General features: G+C 37.9%; 1 pseudogene; it reads left to right on the forward strand.

Moving 5' to 3' along the window:
- The first annotated feature begins 13021 nt into the window (after positions 1-13021).
- LOC120287444 lies at positions 13022-16518 on the forward strand (annotated as a pseudogene).
- Positions 16519-17092: the final 574 nt, after the last annotated feature.

Genomic DNA, 17092 nt, shown 5'->3' on the forward strand with positions numbered 1-17092 from the left:
TATGGTTGTGTGTATACGCATGGCATGCTTTGCGGTTTTTGTTCTGCTGATGAATGGTGGCCAACCGTGGATTTTGCCGAGGGTGGGGGCTGATGATGGACAAGGGAGAAATGTTAGTTCTGCATCTTTAATTAGCACAATGGAAATTTGATCTTAATCTTCCCAGGTTCTGCTTAGAAAGAGCGAGTACATAAATTTGTTAAGATTTCGGGCATGACAAGGGGAGACTTCAGGACTTAATCAGTGCTAGTTATTATTATTGTGAGCCGGTTCCATAAATCCACCCGAGAATTGGGACCACTGACCGGACAGTGGTCGATTCAAGGTGGATCTTACGCAACTAACGTGTATCCAGTTCAATTTTCGGAACTCGCTTAGCGGGCGGTTCCTAATCCCAGGTCGAGGACCGCCTTGCCCAAACCATGTACACCCCTAATGGAAACATTATCACAATTTTCCAATATAACCCTTTATCTAAAATTGACCGAAAATCATTAATGTGGTCGTCAACCTACTACATGACACAATCAGCGATGATATGGACATGCAATTTTTTTTCTGAATTTTTATTAATCTTTCATTTCTTTTCTTTTCTTTTTATTATTAAGGGTTGATGGGCCCTGCTAGCCACTAGGCGAGGGCTCCCTCACCCTCGTGCCTACACCCAAATCTAGTTGGCAAGGGCTTCATGGGAGCCCTCCCCCGCAATTGGTGACATTCATGATGGCCCTTGCCAATCCTCTTCAATAAGTCAACAATGAAAAGAGAGAGAGAAAGAAAATAAAATAGATAAAATTGCAAAACTCGTTTGCTTCAATGATTTCTGATCAGTTTAGCCAAAAGCATTATATTAGCAAATCGTCAAAAATTTAAAACTAATTTGGTGCAATTAAAAGGTTTAGCCTAGATTAACATTCATAAAATTAATTCTTGACTTTTTTTTTATATAATTTTCCTCCAAACATGTGGCAAATTCTTACTGCTTTTTTATTTTCAAACCTTATTGCTTAATTAATTAAGTTGAAATCTAGTCTTCCTAAATCATGAGAGAGAGAAAGAGAGAGGAGAGTAGTTTAGTTTGCCAAAATATTCTCTTTTAATAAACATGCAATGTGCATCACAGGCTGTAATTGATGGAGATTCTCCTCCCACTCATGCTCCCATACGACACCTCAATCCCCTCTATTAAATATTTAAATATTATATCACAATTTCATCAAACAACTTAAATTTCTGAAATAAAAATCTTTTCGGACCCTTATTTGTCATCCCCATAACATATATCACACATATTACGCGTGGGAGAGCATTAAAATATTTAAATCAAACAAATATTTTAATCCAACAATAGTTTAAGTTTTGGGATTGGATTTACAAACATCGTTTGATGTTTTTATCCTAAGGGTCCCAGATCATTGGTGCATCAAGTGATGTATTCCATAATGACTTGCTTCACATGTATCGATAGTCAAGATTAATAAGGCACATCAGTTTAAAGGTGACTATAAGCAAAAGTGATTAGGGCGTGGGCAAACCGACAAATGTCGAGTATAGGGGTTAGGCCAAAATTCTCAAAGTATCACTAGCTAGTAAAACTCAAGACTTCATCTTCTAGTTAGATTTTTATGGGACAGCTACTCGATCAAGATCAGGGGTCATCAAGCCCTAGAGTCAAGGCAAACTCAGATAATTACCAACCCATGTATAGACAAAAGGGTCTCCTTCCGTCACGGATATTACAGTGTTCTAGAACTGTCGAAGCATGATTGTTTGCGTTATCAAGGCTCGTAAAAATTTCATTGTCTCCAACCTGACAAGAGAGAAGCTTTGTCCTGCACGAAAATCATGGCATCAAAGCGGGACCCATAAAATATACAAATATTTATTCTTATGCTCCTATTTCTGCAGAAAATGATTAAGAAAATATATTTTTTTAAAATATCACTTGAAATAATTAGTCAATGAAAATATTCTCAATATTAGAGAATGAATTATTTGAAAAAAAATTATTTAAAATGATCGTTTCAGGGAAAACTCCAAACGATACATATGTGATAAATTTACCCAAAATTAATTTTTTTAAACCACAAAAACCTCAAACTAGTATACTCATGATAAATTTACCTCAAATTAATTTTTCTTGCCAAAAACCTCAAACCGTTACGCTCTGTGATAAATTTCCATTTGTTACTTTCAGTTAAATTGGATTAAAATTTGTATACATTTGACAAATTAAGAGTAAAATCTCAAATCGGTGCGTATCTTTTAACTTAGTAATATGACGGTAAAAATTAAAGAAAGCTAAAGGAAAGTAAATTTGTCATAAGTGTACTAGTTTTGGATTTTTATGGTTAAAAAAAATTAGTATGGGATAATTTTATGACATATGTATCGATTTGGTATTTTTTGTGATATTAACTCCTAAATAAATGAACGAAAAATATTTTCATCTTCCAAAAAAAAAATGTTTAGATATAAATTGTTGTTGATATTAAAATCATTTTCATTTGGCAAATTTTTCAAGTAACTGTTATTAGAAAAATATTTTCTAATCATTCATTTTCCATGGAACAAATGGAATATTTTAAGTAGAAAATGGGCCAACAACATGTTTTTTTTATTTATGAGAGATATCATGAACCGCATCGTTCTGTTACACGATTTTGTTGACCATGACATTATTTCAGTTCTTCATAGACCCTACTTCTTCTTGTGCTATTGGACGGGATTTAAATAAGTGGATCGGTCGAGACATGTGTATGACATTTTGACTAAATTAACACACACACACACGAAAAAAAAAAGCAAGAAAATTCTCGAGGACTATATTTCAAATTTGATGATAGACCACGAGTTCCTCTTCCCCAAAATTCCAAACATTTGACTAATACCTCCCATTCCACACCGTTTCAATTGACTGGCCTTCCTAAGAGTTCGTCACTTAAGTTGAAAATGCCTCAGAATGATCTCCCTCTCTCTCTCTCTCTCTCTCTCTCTCTCTCTCTCTCTCTCTCTCTCTCTCTCTCTCTCTAATTATGGTCATTTTTAATTCCTTAATCAGCTGCTCAAAATATGTATGCATCTACTTATTCTAATCGGATATCATGTCTTTGCCTCCCCACAATCCATTTAGAGGGAATTTTCAATTTAATTTCTTCCCATAGTATACTTTTTCAAAGGCAAAGTTTAAAAAAAAGAAATAAAAACAAAAGAAAAGAAAATGCCATATTCGTTTTCCTTTCTTACGGTAGGCATTTCAAGTTTACAACTCGACAACCCTCGTAAATGCAAAAACATCTCTATCTAATTATATCAACCTTAAACGGTGTTAGGTAAGCCTCCTCCTGTAGGGTGATGGGTGCCGCCTCTAAGGTTATATCGAGTGCACAGCGTTGTGACTAAAGCTCACAATTTGTCAACGGTCAAATTGAGCAGCTTAATCACTCGATCTAGTAAGGGTTCGTCATAACTTCTTTCGCATCATTCTCGCATGCATGAATTGACCAGCTTAGAAATTGTAGTATCGATTCTATTCCTCGTTTCGTAAGAGAGTTTTGGTAAGATTTTCTAGTTTACCCTGCGTTATACATGGGAGGACTCTCAACGCTTCCTCCTCACCTTTTGAAAAGGACAGATGCGTTGCAATTGGTGTTTGAATAGCCAACCCAGGAAGGGGAAAAAATCTTGATTTGTGTTTGGCAATGGACGGCGGACCACCAAATAGGGCAGGCTTGGGCTTCTGATGGTCCCTCCATTCGGGATCAAACCAATGGGCTTGGATATCAAATTGGGCAAGATGCAATAATTTGACCTACTTTGACTAGGAGCTTTGTTGCCCGTATTCCCCTTTCCCTATCTTACTCTAGCAAATTGTACAGGTTTCTCTACCCAAAAAAAAGAAAAAACTGAAAGGCCTAAGAAATTTAAAGGCCGCTAGTCAAATTGGTTTAGAAAACCCTTTTCTATAGACGAAACCGCACAATCTCGCGGCTGGTGTGAGACTCTTAGATCCGGTCTCATAGGAAAGTAGGATGGACAAAGTCACTGTAAATGGAGAAAGCGCGAAGAGAGAACTACGAGTCTCTTTGACAAAATTAGAAGTAAAGTAGTGAAGATCTAAGAACGGAATGTTGAGTATTGACCGATGGCAAAGTGAAACGAAAAGTTGCAGCAATGAAAGGTATCGAGCCCTATGCCATCTATGGGGTGCACTGCTCGAATCCGAACGTACGAGGTAGAGCTTGACAGATAGACAGTGGCCCTCGATCTGGACGAGGATCGTCGTCACTCAACGACAGCGATGGTGGCCCGAATGAGAGAGAGAGAGAGAAGGAAGTTGGGTGCTGAGGAAAGGCCACCATCTGAAAAAGCGATACGATGGAAAGGAATTACAGTTTTGCTCATGTTATAAGTTGACTTGAGATTTCCACGGATCCCTCCTTAAGAAAATGGAAGGGGCCAGCCTTAATTTTGTACGGCCGGTGCTCGTGACGTGATCCTACTACTAAATATTTGAGTGCGCTTAAGTATGATCACATCACTTCGTAATTTTTATAGGAAAATAATGCCCTTTTTGTTTATAAAGACCTGCAAAATGCCATGTGATCCCCTTGAGCCGGTTAAGTTCGGACCTTTAGCTCACAAAAATGACCTTGAACCAGAACAGCTTGCTTGCGGTTTGCTAGATTCAAATGAGCGGATCTCCACTTTCTGAACTAAAAACCCCTCGGTGTCAAACTAATCGCGCCAGACCCGTGGGTACATAAAAAAATGCTTGTACTCATTGCATATCAAAATCATATTGTGATCCGAATACAATCCAATCGGCTTTCGACAACAAATCGATATATCATCGTACACATACCTAGGAAGCTTTTGAGGCACTTGAGCAGTCGTGCTAGTAGGGGAGGGCCTTTTTAGCCATGGCAATGAGGATCACACGATGCCGCTAAGTGCTAATGATGGGGGAGTTGAAACCGATGCCGGTAGATCGAAGTTGAATCCCCCACCCCGATGCTTTTTGAAGATTCACTTGGGCAGACAGCATCGCACGCGTGCCATCAATTCGTGCTCAATCGATTTCCTCTTGCTCTGCAGTCGATCCCCTTGGCCGATTCCGAATCGTAGCGTATCGACCAAGTGTCCCAGCTGGGAATTTTTTTGTTAAGGGATTGGCTCAAGCAAAGTCCTTTCAGAAGAAGCCAGAGAGAGAGGGGGGCAGAGGTTGAATTGAAGACAACTTCTCATCATGGAACTTATGTCACTATGACTTTTGGCCACATAATACAGGCATTTCGAAAAGAGAGACGATTAAGCAACGATTTCAATCTCTAGTGAGAATAATAATATATTACTGGATAAGAAAAAATGAAATGCAAATAATTATAAATTATTCAGCTTATTCTTTTAAAAATTTGTGATTTACAATAAACTATAACTCTCACAGTCACCCAAATGCTATTATAATAGTAAAGCCTTTTAAAAAATTAGCAAAATTTGCTATACTTTTTTTTCTAAGATGTGGATGCCGACTTTAATGCTTTTTTTAATTACAAGATGGATTTGTGTAGAGTAAATTAGGCACTCGCATGAAGCGTGCTTGAGATATGATTAATACATTAGAATGATGAATTTGCAAAATGGGTATCGAGAATTTTCAGAAGAAATGCATCCTTTCATGTGGGCTGGAATTGAAAGAAATTAATTTTATAATTGAAAAATAGTTTGAATAGCTTACAATAAAAAAAAAAGTTATAGGCATATCAAACATTACCAATGACCTTCTAAGTATTACCATATAAGCTATCACAGAGAAGACATGAAAGGACATGTGCGGTTTATGGTTTGTACAAAGGAGTCATTTGGTTTGAAAACAAGATGAGAAAAAACGATATGGACTAAAACTTGATTCGATAATTGTCTAATTCATCGTTAATTGGAAAAATGAAAGGATTAACTTGCTTGAAACGTTAAAAGCCAACGCAAATAGCTTCTTGATCCATATGCCTATATTGTACCCTTTTAAACTCAACAAAGTGTACATGTGCTCCACACTAACCAATTGAAAAATTTTGCACCTAACATAAATCAACCGATCCTTAGAAAAAAATAGACAAAATCCCCATTCAAAAAGAAAAGAAAGAACTGGATCTGACGTGGATGGTTTCGACTGGTGGGCCCTCAATTATTTGTTCCTCCACTGTGGGGCCCGCACAGTGGAATGTCCATCAATCACCATCTACCAGTGGGGCCCCGGCCTTTTTCTTTTCATTTTGCTCCCCGCTTTATTCGCCGCCCCCGGATCCAGCTGGCAACGATCCGTCCGTCCAAGGACGGCCAGATATTCCGGCAGGAATGTGCCACGTGGCGCATGATCGATCGCTGTGGTGGGCCCGCGGTGCCACGCGGTCTGGAGAACCTTTTGGGGATATTTGCCGTGCGCTCAAATCAAACGGCTTTTCTATGAGCTTCGGATTTTGGCGTGAAACCTTATCCTTTTCTCCTCTAGCCTTTCTTTTTTTTAAATTTTATTTATTTATAAATATTCCACGATCTTCACATGTTATCCGATCCCATCCAAATGTTTATAATAACTACACACGTTTACATTTATTATTCACGTGTCTACATATATTCGATCCAATCTATATGTAAAAAAAGAATAGACTACTAAGAAAAATTATCATCAAAACCCCAATATGTATATACTCGGCTTAAGTGATAAGTTCGTTTTGATTCAACGATTGGTTATCTTGGGTGAGCCTTAAGGGTAAGCTACCTTAGGACGTGAGAATGCCTTTTAAAAACTATTTTCTTTCTCTCCTTAAAGAATGGGTTTCTCGTACAAGAAAACAAGGACTAATTTAGTGAAAGAGCCGACCCATTGCGGGTGCGAAAGTTATGATTCCGGCTTCTCTTGGATATTGAAAAGACTTTAAAAGTCCTATTTATTATATAATTCTTCTTGCAATCGTCCTAATCAATTAAAAAAACAAAACGAAGGAAAAAAAAATTGTAAATTGTTATCAATACTAAGATATTTTTTATCGATTAATTATTTAGTAATGCCAGCTTTATTATTTTAATGGAAATTATTTTTCAAATCACTCATTTCTCACGAAACAAACGTATTCAATTGGTATGCAAAATTCCGGACAAAGCAAAAAAAAAAAAAAATTATATCTTTCTATTATTTTGATGGCACAAAATCGATTGTAGGTGTTGCTTGAAAAGCTCCACGTTCAGGGCCTCGGTATCACTCTTGGAGTAGTTTGTCACCACGGCCTCGTTTCCTAATCTCCTAGAGGAATGAAAAAGGATAAGGTAGAGCTGTAGCATTCACAGTCTCCTCTGGACGGTTGCTTGCTTGGAGTCGGAAACCTTCTCATGATGACAAACGTTATCCACTACTCCACGAGAACCTGGGAGATTTCCCCTGTTTGCCCTCGCTCCCTCCATTGACCAATTACCGAATTATCTTTCGACCTGTCCTCTTCATATCGTCTGGCATCGAAATTGTCGTGTCTTGGGCAACACATCATCCTGTTGTTGGCAGTGTGCAATAGAAATCGAGATTGCCAAAAGAGAACGCAAACCCGTTAAGTCAATGAGTCATGGACTAATTATAATATATTAATTATTCTACGCCACATCAATTATTTGATATGTAATTTCTTTAATGCAACTTACTCACATGTACATTTAACATCCATTTCACGTAAAATGACATAAATAATCTCTAAGCTTTTCCTTACTGTATAATGTGATCAATTAACTTTTCGTTTGTTTAATATGATTCCTAAACTTTATTTACTTGGGTAAACAAATTTTAAAACTTATGAACCACTTCATACGTGGAGTTAAATTTCAATAATAATATTAAAAAATTAAAAATTCATGGACCACATTACATATTAAAGGAAATTTTAAAAATTATTTATATAATTATATCATCTTAGTTTCTTGCTTCGAAATTTTCCGTTTCTTCCATCATGCGTGTCCGAAATTCTTCACTGCCCTTTTTGGCATTGACACGTTGATATCTAGCCGCTCGTTCCTTAAAGACGACTCGGCGGAAAGAGTAGGTGACGAGGAAGATGCAGCTACCTTTGCAGGTGACGAAAAGTGTTCTGGCAATTTCCATGTTTCAATTTCCTGGGTCCATCGTCTGATACAAGGTGCGAAACTCGTGCAAGAATGTCCTTGCCTGAAAAAGGTGACATTAAGGGCGACGACATTTTGTAAGAAAAATTGCAATTTGAGGGAAACGAGATATAGGAATTCTGTGTGAAATCTTATAGAATGTAGAAGATTTTGGTAAAAATTGTACCAACTACCAAGCCCTAAGCAGCTCGAGGACACAACCGTTGCCATGCCCCTTGACATGTCGTTACACTAGGAAGGTTACTTTGGTGATCACGTTCATTGGACTATATTCGATTGAAGCAGCTATACATTCATATGATCATATCCAAGGACCAATTTAAGATGATCTGTTTTGGACAGTAAAGTTTGCTATATGAAGTCCCACCGGGGGTGAACCTTTTTCCATACTTATTCATTTCCTTTTATGATTTTTCGTTCTTCGAACGAGAAATTGTCACTTTAAGTTTTGAAAAATTATGAAAAAATAGGTATACACTATAGTTCTTTATATCAATTTTAAGTATTTTATTAATTTTGAAATATTTCATGCTAAAAAAATGAAGTAAAAGTGCCCCAAAATTTACAAATTAAGGGTAACAAATGTAGCATTTATTGTATGGATGTCTATTGAGTCTTAAACTTTTAGGTTTACTAATTTAGTCATAAAACTTGTGTGAATTTTATCATAGTCCTTTTGACCAATTTTTAATCGATACCTACTTACTCGGCAGTGTACCACGTAAAATGGCTAACCATGGCTGGATTGTTACATCAGCAATTTCTAACGAAAATGATTATATTATAATTTCACATAAAGGCTTAGGATTAAATTGGAAAAAAAAAGTTGATGAATAAATCAATATATGTACAATGTGTTTAGGATTGCTTATGTAATTTTCCCTGTAAAATCATGATAACATTAATGTTAATATCCTGATGTCGTAAATAAAACATTTTTATTGTGCTTTCAAGGAAATGACGATGTACCCAATTTATTACACTGATGATTTAAAAGAGCCAATCACCGACAAGTAAGAGTGAGCATGATTTTAGGGTAAAACTTATAATGAAAAAAATTGGAGAGCCATGCTTATGGGAACCTATCTATATAGGAAAAGTTTGGAACTTGTTTTGATGGGTAGGTTCTATATTTTAGATATTAGAAAAAAAATTAGACAGGTGGAACTTGAAATAAGTTTTTGTGTTTTTCCCGGTCTATGTCTTCGCGTGATCTCGACGTCCATGATGAGTATATAATTTGGAATCACTAGTTTCGGATTCTATTTTATGACTAAATACTTTTGATTCATTAATGTTTCATATTTTTGGCATATCTAAATATAAGTTGTGGTTAATGGATTGTAGTAATAAGTGGTGGTCATTTAAGGTGATGATTCACTATTATCATTCAATTAATAATACAAATATAACCTATTGGCCCCTAAACCTATGATATGGATAGGTTCTAGAGCATGTATGATAGGTCCCAGATTCCTAAAAATTAGAAATTTATTCCAATTGATAGGTTTCAAGCTTCATGTAGAATTTATATGAAATGTGGAATCTTTCATATCTAATACTAGGTGTTGTCTGAGGCATCGCGATATTTTGAGATGTGAATTTTCCCTTTAGTGATATCTCGATACGAATCTAGAAAGGAAAAAATGGAAAAATTCAAGAGAGAGAGACCATGTAACGTCCACTTCATAACCAAAATAATGGCGCCGCGTGTTCATCGTGATTAAAGCCTCCTCGTTTGGTTTCCCACATGAGCTACGAAGGATCTCTCCAAGGACCGAAGCGACCGAACATCCGCCGAATTAGTTGCTATTCTAGGCGTCGGTCGCTCCGACCGAGATTTCACAGCACGAGCCAAAGACGAGGGCGCTGAAAAGTAGGTCGGTCGTGATAGATTAGACGATCGATCGGGACGTGTCGTGGCAAGAGGCAAAAAAGAGAAAAATCTTCACGAGCGATTTCCAATATCTGTCCTTCCTCGCCTAGACACCTCCCCATTTCATGAATGTCTTCTCTCTTCTTGATCTCCCAACCCCCCACCGAACCCATCGGAACTGATAGGTGGGTTGCTAGGACGGTGCTAGACATTGTGCCCCAGGCAAAAAGTTTTTAGCTAGGATCTAATGTGTGAATGTTGTACTCATGTTAAGTTTCCAGATAGATCGTTGTTGGCACCGTCGATTTTCGACGCATTTGTTTGGATGTCCGTTTGTGAACGGCTACATCATTTCATATGTCGGTTTTTGTGATTCGGTTAGAACCTAGCGAAGTGGAACGAGTTTGGACATTGCTGATGTAGACTCGAATGTGGTCTTGCCAAGAGTGGTCAAGACCTCGGAAAACATTCTCCAAGTCTCGTGAGTCAGAGATGTATGTTATTGAGTTGAGTATAGATTTCGATCATTAAAGGATGCGTACGGCAATCATAGGTAAAAATCAAAGTCAATGACTGAAATGCTTGGGGCTCACACAAGCAGATAGGTGCTAAAGATCAAAGAGTAGAATATGTTAGATAGTAGTTTCGGTAGAGGTGTGCATTGATTCCCGTTCAACCTAAAAATCTTGAGAGGAGCGATTCAGTTTCTGATTTCAACAATTTGGAACCGAACCAAAGGCAACAACATAACCAACGGTATGATCATTTTTTTAATCTTTTATCTTGAAATAAACTCTAATTAGTAATTTTTTTCTTTTAATTTTGAAAAACTCTCACTTATAAGGAATAAAGAAATAAAAAAATAAAGAAGAAAAAAATCATCGGTTTGGGATCAGTGGGCTGATTGACAGTTTCACCAATGGAATCGACCAATCGAAACTAATCACTCTCTTTAGTTGTAACTGGGAACGTAAAATGACAACCTTAATCATTAAGGTGGTTGGGTGGGAAAACCGTAAACTTCACGCTTAACCATTTCTCGGCCGAAAATTACCTTCCCGCCAATAATATGACGTGGAGACACCTCTGCGCGCCACGTCACCAACAACATCGTGTGGTCTCGGCGGCCGCGCGCCTCCGGAGTACGGGCATTTCCGGTTTTCAGCTCCAATCGCCTCAACCGTGAAAAAGAGAAAAAAATTGCGAAGCGAAGAAAAGCCTTTTTTTTTTTTTTTTTTTCGATTTGTCTTTATAGAAAAAAAAAAAGTAAATGAGGAAAATACCTCGACTAGCTCGTGAGGTCATGCCCTTCTTTGAGAGTGACATGATACTTCATGTCTGTATTTAAAATAATGTGCTCTTCAAATTCTTATTTAAAAAAACGAAAACATTTTAAGTTTCTATATGAAATAAGATTCATTTTAAATTTTATTTGAAAAATTGAAAACATTAATGGATAGTTGATTTTTTTTTAAAATGATAGGTGATATTACAATTTTTTTGGTATAATTTAAGATAAAATATATTTTTTTAATTTTTAAAATTTTTGAAGTAAAGTTAGAAGTAAACCTTCCTCCCCAATACTTGTTGTAGGTTTTAATGCGAGGATCGTGCGGACGTGATCACGGTTTCTTCTCCAACATTCCATGTCATTTTTGTCGGACCATTCTCGATGGTTGATATGTAATTTTCCACCTTCATAGCTTGCTAGTGAAATTTCTCCATGCTTATGTAAGGGTCTTCGAAAGCGTAATTATTCCAACCAAATCCTTCCGCTTATGATTTCTTTCTTCCTTAAAGAACTCCCTTCGTCTCAAATTTCGACATGTTAAGGCTCATGTAGTAGCCGTTGCTGTCCAACTATCCGAAAGTCAATGGAAAAACTAGTGCAAGTTAAAAATTTGAATCCGTACGGTTTTAAGAAAATTACTAATTTTTTTAAATCTATTATACTTTTATTGATTTAATCCTAGATTTTTTGACGATTTATCATTATAATATTTCCGATAAATTTTGATAAAAAAATACTGGCGCGATTCAGTTAGCGTTAGTCAAATGCCATGTAGAGAGCAACCGATCTTAATGTAGACAATTTTTAAAAATTCTTTTTTTTTATTTCTTCTTTCTTTTTCCTATTTTTTATTTTTCTTTTATCGGTGTCATGTCTCGAGTGATAGCTAGAGAGGGTCCTAGCTAAAGGGTTGTTGCAATAAAGGACCAAAAGAAATTAAATAAATAAGTAATTGAAAACTTAAAAATTACAAAATCGGTCTACACCGTGCCTCATTAAATGGTCGAGATTCACATTAACCATTTTCGGTCAAAATTAACTAAATTAAATGAATTAGTAAATTATAAAAAGATTTAATACTGAATTGGTTAGTACTAAATTAGCACAGATATAATAAATTCAAGATTCGGTAATTTTCCTCATGCTTTCTACTATTTTAATAGAGGAAAAAAAAAACTTCTCCTTAAACTTTACGCTTTGGGAAACACTCATCATTGACAGTTAGTTAACCCTTCAAATTTAAGAATTTAAACTAGACAACTAATTGTGTCGGTTTTCATTATTTCGAAATCGATAGCACAAAACTTTTTTTAAAAAATATTGATTTAGACAAGTTGTTATGATTTTATATCCTTAAAGAAAAAGAAAAAGAAAAAGAAAATGCTAAATGTTAGTTAACCTCCTCCTTAGGTTAAAAGTTACAGTTAAAAAACGGCTGGCGCTACTCTCTCTCTCTCTCTGCGGGGAGTTATTCCTTGGATGCTGGAGAAGGCATCGTCGCCCAAAAACCAGAGCAAGCAGCAGCACACCAAACGCTCTTCTTCCCCCATCTCTGAATATATTCTCCTCCTCCTCCCCCTGCCTTCCCCTGCCTCTCCCCCCCACCTCTTCTCTTCTGTTCACTCCATCCTCCACTCGCTTCGCTCTCGGCCCCCGAGCAGAGCAGAGGAGGCCCCGCCGTGCTCCCGGAGATGGACGATGAGTACGCTAAGCTCATCAGGAGAATGAACCCCCCAGGTACCCGAAACCCTTCTTTCTGGGTTCCTCTGTTTTGGGCGGGCTTTTGCGCGCCTGGGGTCCATGGGTTTGGGCAAAGGTCTTTGCCCACTTTTCTTCGGTGGCGGTGGGGAAAAGGGTCGTTGCGATTTTGTTCGTTCCGAACGGTTTTAGGGTTCCTTCTCTGGGTGCTTTGGTGTTTTGTGGGCGTGAGAAGTTCTGGCGGTGTTGCGCTGGTTCCGTTTTCCTTCGGAACTTGAAACAGAAAAAGCCCGTGCCTGTTAAGGGGCTGTTAAGGGGCTGTTGGATTTTCGACTTAATTGTGGTGCTTTGGCTGAGTTGGCACTGGTGAGCGGATGGAAGTTCGCTTCGGGCGATGTTTTTATCTCATGTGGGAGCCATCGGTCGAAAGCCGAGCCAAGATGGCTGTTTGATGTTTGATTTAGTCTTTGGTCGATTTTGATTTGCGATGTGGTTTTGTAAATTAGTACTTATTTCTCGGTCTTAGATGAGCAATTGTTATGGTAAACTGTCGAAGGAGGTCGTGAATTATGCTTGCTGCGTGTTTAACTTTGTACGTCGTCAACCTGACCGCTACGACATCCTACATGTGATTTTACTTCTCCTTGGTTATGTATCTGTTTCATCTAATTGCTGCTCTCGTAATGCAGAGTGGTTATCGACAACAAGTCTTGCGAGGATGCCACAGTGATACAGGTGCAGCTCTTTCTTTCATTTTTTTATTTTATTTTTTATTTTTAAATTTGGGTCTAATTTAAGATGAGAAAGATAAGGTTGGTCAATGTTGGCGTGTTTCAAAAAAATAATGAACGTTGGGTTTCTGATAGTTTTTTTCTGTTATGATATTCTGAAACTATTCTCTCATTCAAAGTTTCTAATTTTTAAACTTTTTATCTACATCAGGTTGACAGTATCAACAAACATGGCATTCTCCTAGAAGTAGTCCAAGTGCTCATAGATATGAATCTCACAATTACTAAAGCTTATATATCATCTGATGGAGGATGGTTCATGGATGGTGAGTCTTTATTTGCTACTTGATGGTTTGAAACAAAGTTTAGAGAACTCCACCCAGTTTCTCATTTTTCCCCCCTTCAACGCTTCAGTTTTTAATGTGATTGATTGTGACGGGAAGAAAATCAAGGAGAAAGAAGTCATCGAATATATTAAGAGGGTAAGTTCGCTGTGGACCCAATTCTTTGTGCTTCTTCTCCTTTTGTCCCTCAGCCCCAACCATTCTCCCGGTGAGGTGTAAGAAAATCTCTAGAATGTTTTTGTTGTCCGAAAGGTTATTTATCCTGGTGTCGGTCATGTCATTTCCTCTCTCATGATGTATACTTCCAAATAGTTGAGCAAAGACATGTGGTAAATTCTCTTTATGCTGTAGGAGTCGATTGAAATTAAGTAGATCCGGGTTTGTGATGGATACTTCAGTCGTTGCTCTGTGACTTTCTCTGGATTTTTGTTTGTATCTCTCTCCGTCTTTCTGGCTGATCTACCTTTTTCCATTGTTTGTCTTGGGCTATCAAAGTGATAGATACATTTGAGTTGAATCTGGAAATTTGCCAATTAAAGCATCAGAAATTTGTATGAGCTCATTCATTCTTCTTTTGTCAGGAAAGAAAATTGCAAATGTTATTATGATTGTCATATGTTCCACTGTTTTCTGTCCTGTTGCAAATGCTGGAATACCTTTTTGCTTCCTTAAAGCTTGAATTATTCACATTTATTTGTCATTAGGAGTTCTTATGTATGATAATACATTCAATGGCTTATTATTAACTTTGATATCAAATTCGCAGAGACTTGAAAGCAATGCAAGCATTTCCCCCTCGTTCAGAGAGTCTGTAGGCTTTATGCCCTCTAATGAGCACACCTCAATCGAACTCTCTGGTACGGACCGGCCTGGTCTGTTGTCGGAAGTATGTGCTGTTCTTACGGACCTTCATTGCAATGTAGTAAATGCTGAAATATGGACACACAATGCTAGGGCCGCAGCTGTTGTTCATGTCACTGATGATACAACAGGGCATGCTATCAAAGATCCGAAACGTCTTGCTACAATAAGGGACCTTCTTTGTAATGTTCTTAAAGCAGATGGTGATGTTAACACGGCCAAGATGACACTTTCATCGCCCGGGGTGACTAACAGGGGAGGAGGCTACATCAGATTATGTTTGCAGACAGAGACTATGAAAGGGTTGATAAAGAAGAGATTAGGAGGATGCATGATAACAGCACGAGACCCTTTGTAACAGTGATGGATTGTTATGAGAAAGATTATACCATTGTGACCATGAGGTCTAAAGATCGACCAAAACTACTGTTTGATATCATTTGCACATTGACAGACATGCAGTATGTAGTCTTTCATGGAATGGTCAACACTGGGAGGAAAGAAGCTTATCAGGTAAATTCATACATCCAGGCATTCCCTTTTCCCTTTGCTTTTGCTTTTTTGGAGGAGTATGCAGTGAGTAGGTCTTCGAGTGAGTAAATTGACATTTCTCTCCAAGTTTCCACCTTGTCAGCTATTTGCCCATCGAATGCATCTCTTCTATGTTAACTGAAGCTAAATTCCATATGGTTGAAGGAATTCTACATCCGACATGTTGATGGACTCCTATAGGTTCAAGCTGAACGAGAAAGGATCACACAATGTCTTGAAGCAGCTATTGAAAGGCGGGCATCTGAGGTACTTTCAACTTTTATCGGAAGAAATTTTCGTCTTTTGTTGCTCGGTAGCGATGAACTGAGAAAAAGCCTTCTTGTAGGGTTTGGAACTGGAATTGTGTGCCGAAGACCGGGTTGGACTCCTCGCAGACGTCACTAGGTTATTCCGAGAGAATGGTTTGTGCGTAAAAAGAGCTGAGATTTCAACTAAAGATGGGAAAGCCAAAGACACATTCTACGTATCTGATGTCACCGGTAGCCCTGTGGACCTCAAGATCATCGATTCAATCCGTCGTCAAATTGTACCGTCCGTGTTGCAGGTGAAACACAATTCACTTCTGCTGCCTAAAAACCTCAAGAAACTACAGGCGGTTTCCTTTTGGCAACTTCTTCAGAACAAGGAACTTCCAGAACTTCAAGTTAGTCAGATTGGCCTCGTGAACGGCTCACCACGGGATCCTGTAAGTAGACACACTGTACAGAAGATACAAGCATTTCAACCCCTCAAACATACACGGAAATCACGTCTGCTATAGTACACCTAGGGCCAAGTGATGATGGGGGTATATGGCTCTCTGCTATCAGACTGTAGATAGAAGATTCTCAAGACCACCATCTGTTACTTTAATGATGGTTTCTTTTGTAAATCTTTACTTCCTGTAAGTAGATAGTGTACAGGGTGATGTTACTCTACTGTGTACAGAGCTATTAAAAGCATCGTTAGATCAATGAGATAGACTGTGAATATTATGTATGAGCCCTCATATCTTCAGCTTTACGCATCATCTCATGTTTATTTTTTGGTCATTTCTATTAAGCTGCACTCTTGAGGAATGACATGACATGGGTTTGACATCAACGAGAATTTGTATTCGTATGGGAAAACAAATTGGAACGAACCTCCACCTCCGACACCGCCATCGACCGAACTGCCGCTGTCAGCACCCACGGCTGGATCACCCATTGTCGGAAATAGGCCTGTAACAACCCGACTCGAGTCCTCAACGCCTGACTTCGTCAATGATATTTCGTCAGCTTGATCTCAAGTCCTTGGCTGGCGGACCCTTGCTGCTAGCAGCTTTCTTCCTAAGTATCAGCTTTCTGCTTAGGCACAAAACGGTACTATTTTACTATTGCCACGTTAGAAAAAATTGAAAAAACTAAAAGAAGACTAAAAATTAGAAGGAAAAAAAGAAAAAAATTATGAAACCGAAAATGTAAAATATAAAACTAAAAATGTGAGAAGTGCAAAAAAAAAAAAAAAAAAAACTTGCGATTATAAGATCATAGAGTTTGCGAATTTGCATCGGAGACGGCACTCCGTGCCGGGGAGGAGTTAGCAATGCTCACCT

Source organism: Eucalyptus grandis, chromosome 8 (assembly GCF_016545825.1).
Source record: "Eucalyptus grandis isolate ANBG69807.140 chromosome 8, ASM1654582v1, whole genome shotgun sequence".
NCBI classification, from domain to species: Eukaryota; Viridiplantae; Streptophyta; class Magnoliopsida; order Myrtales; family Myrtaceae; genus Eucalyptus; species Eucalyptus grandis.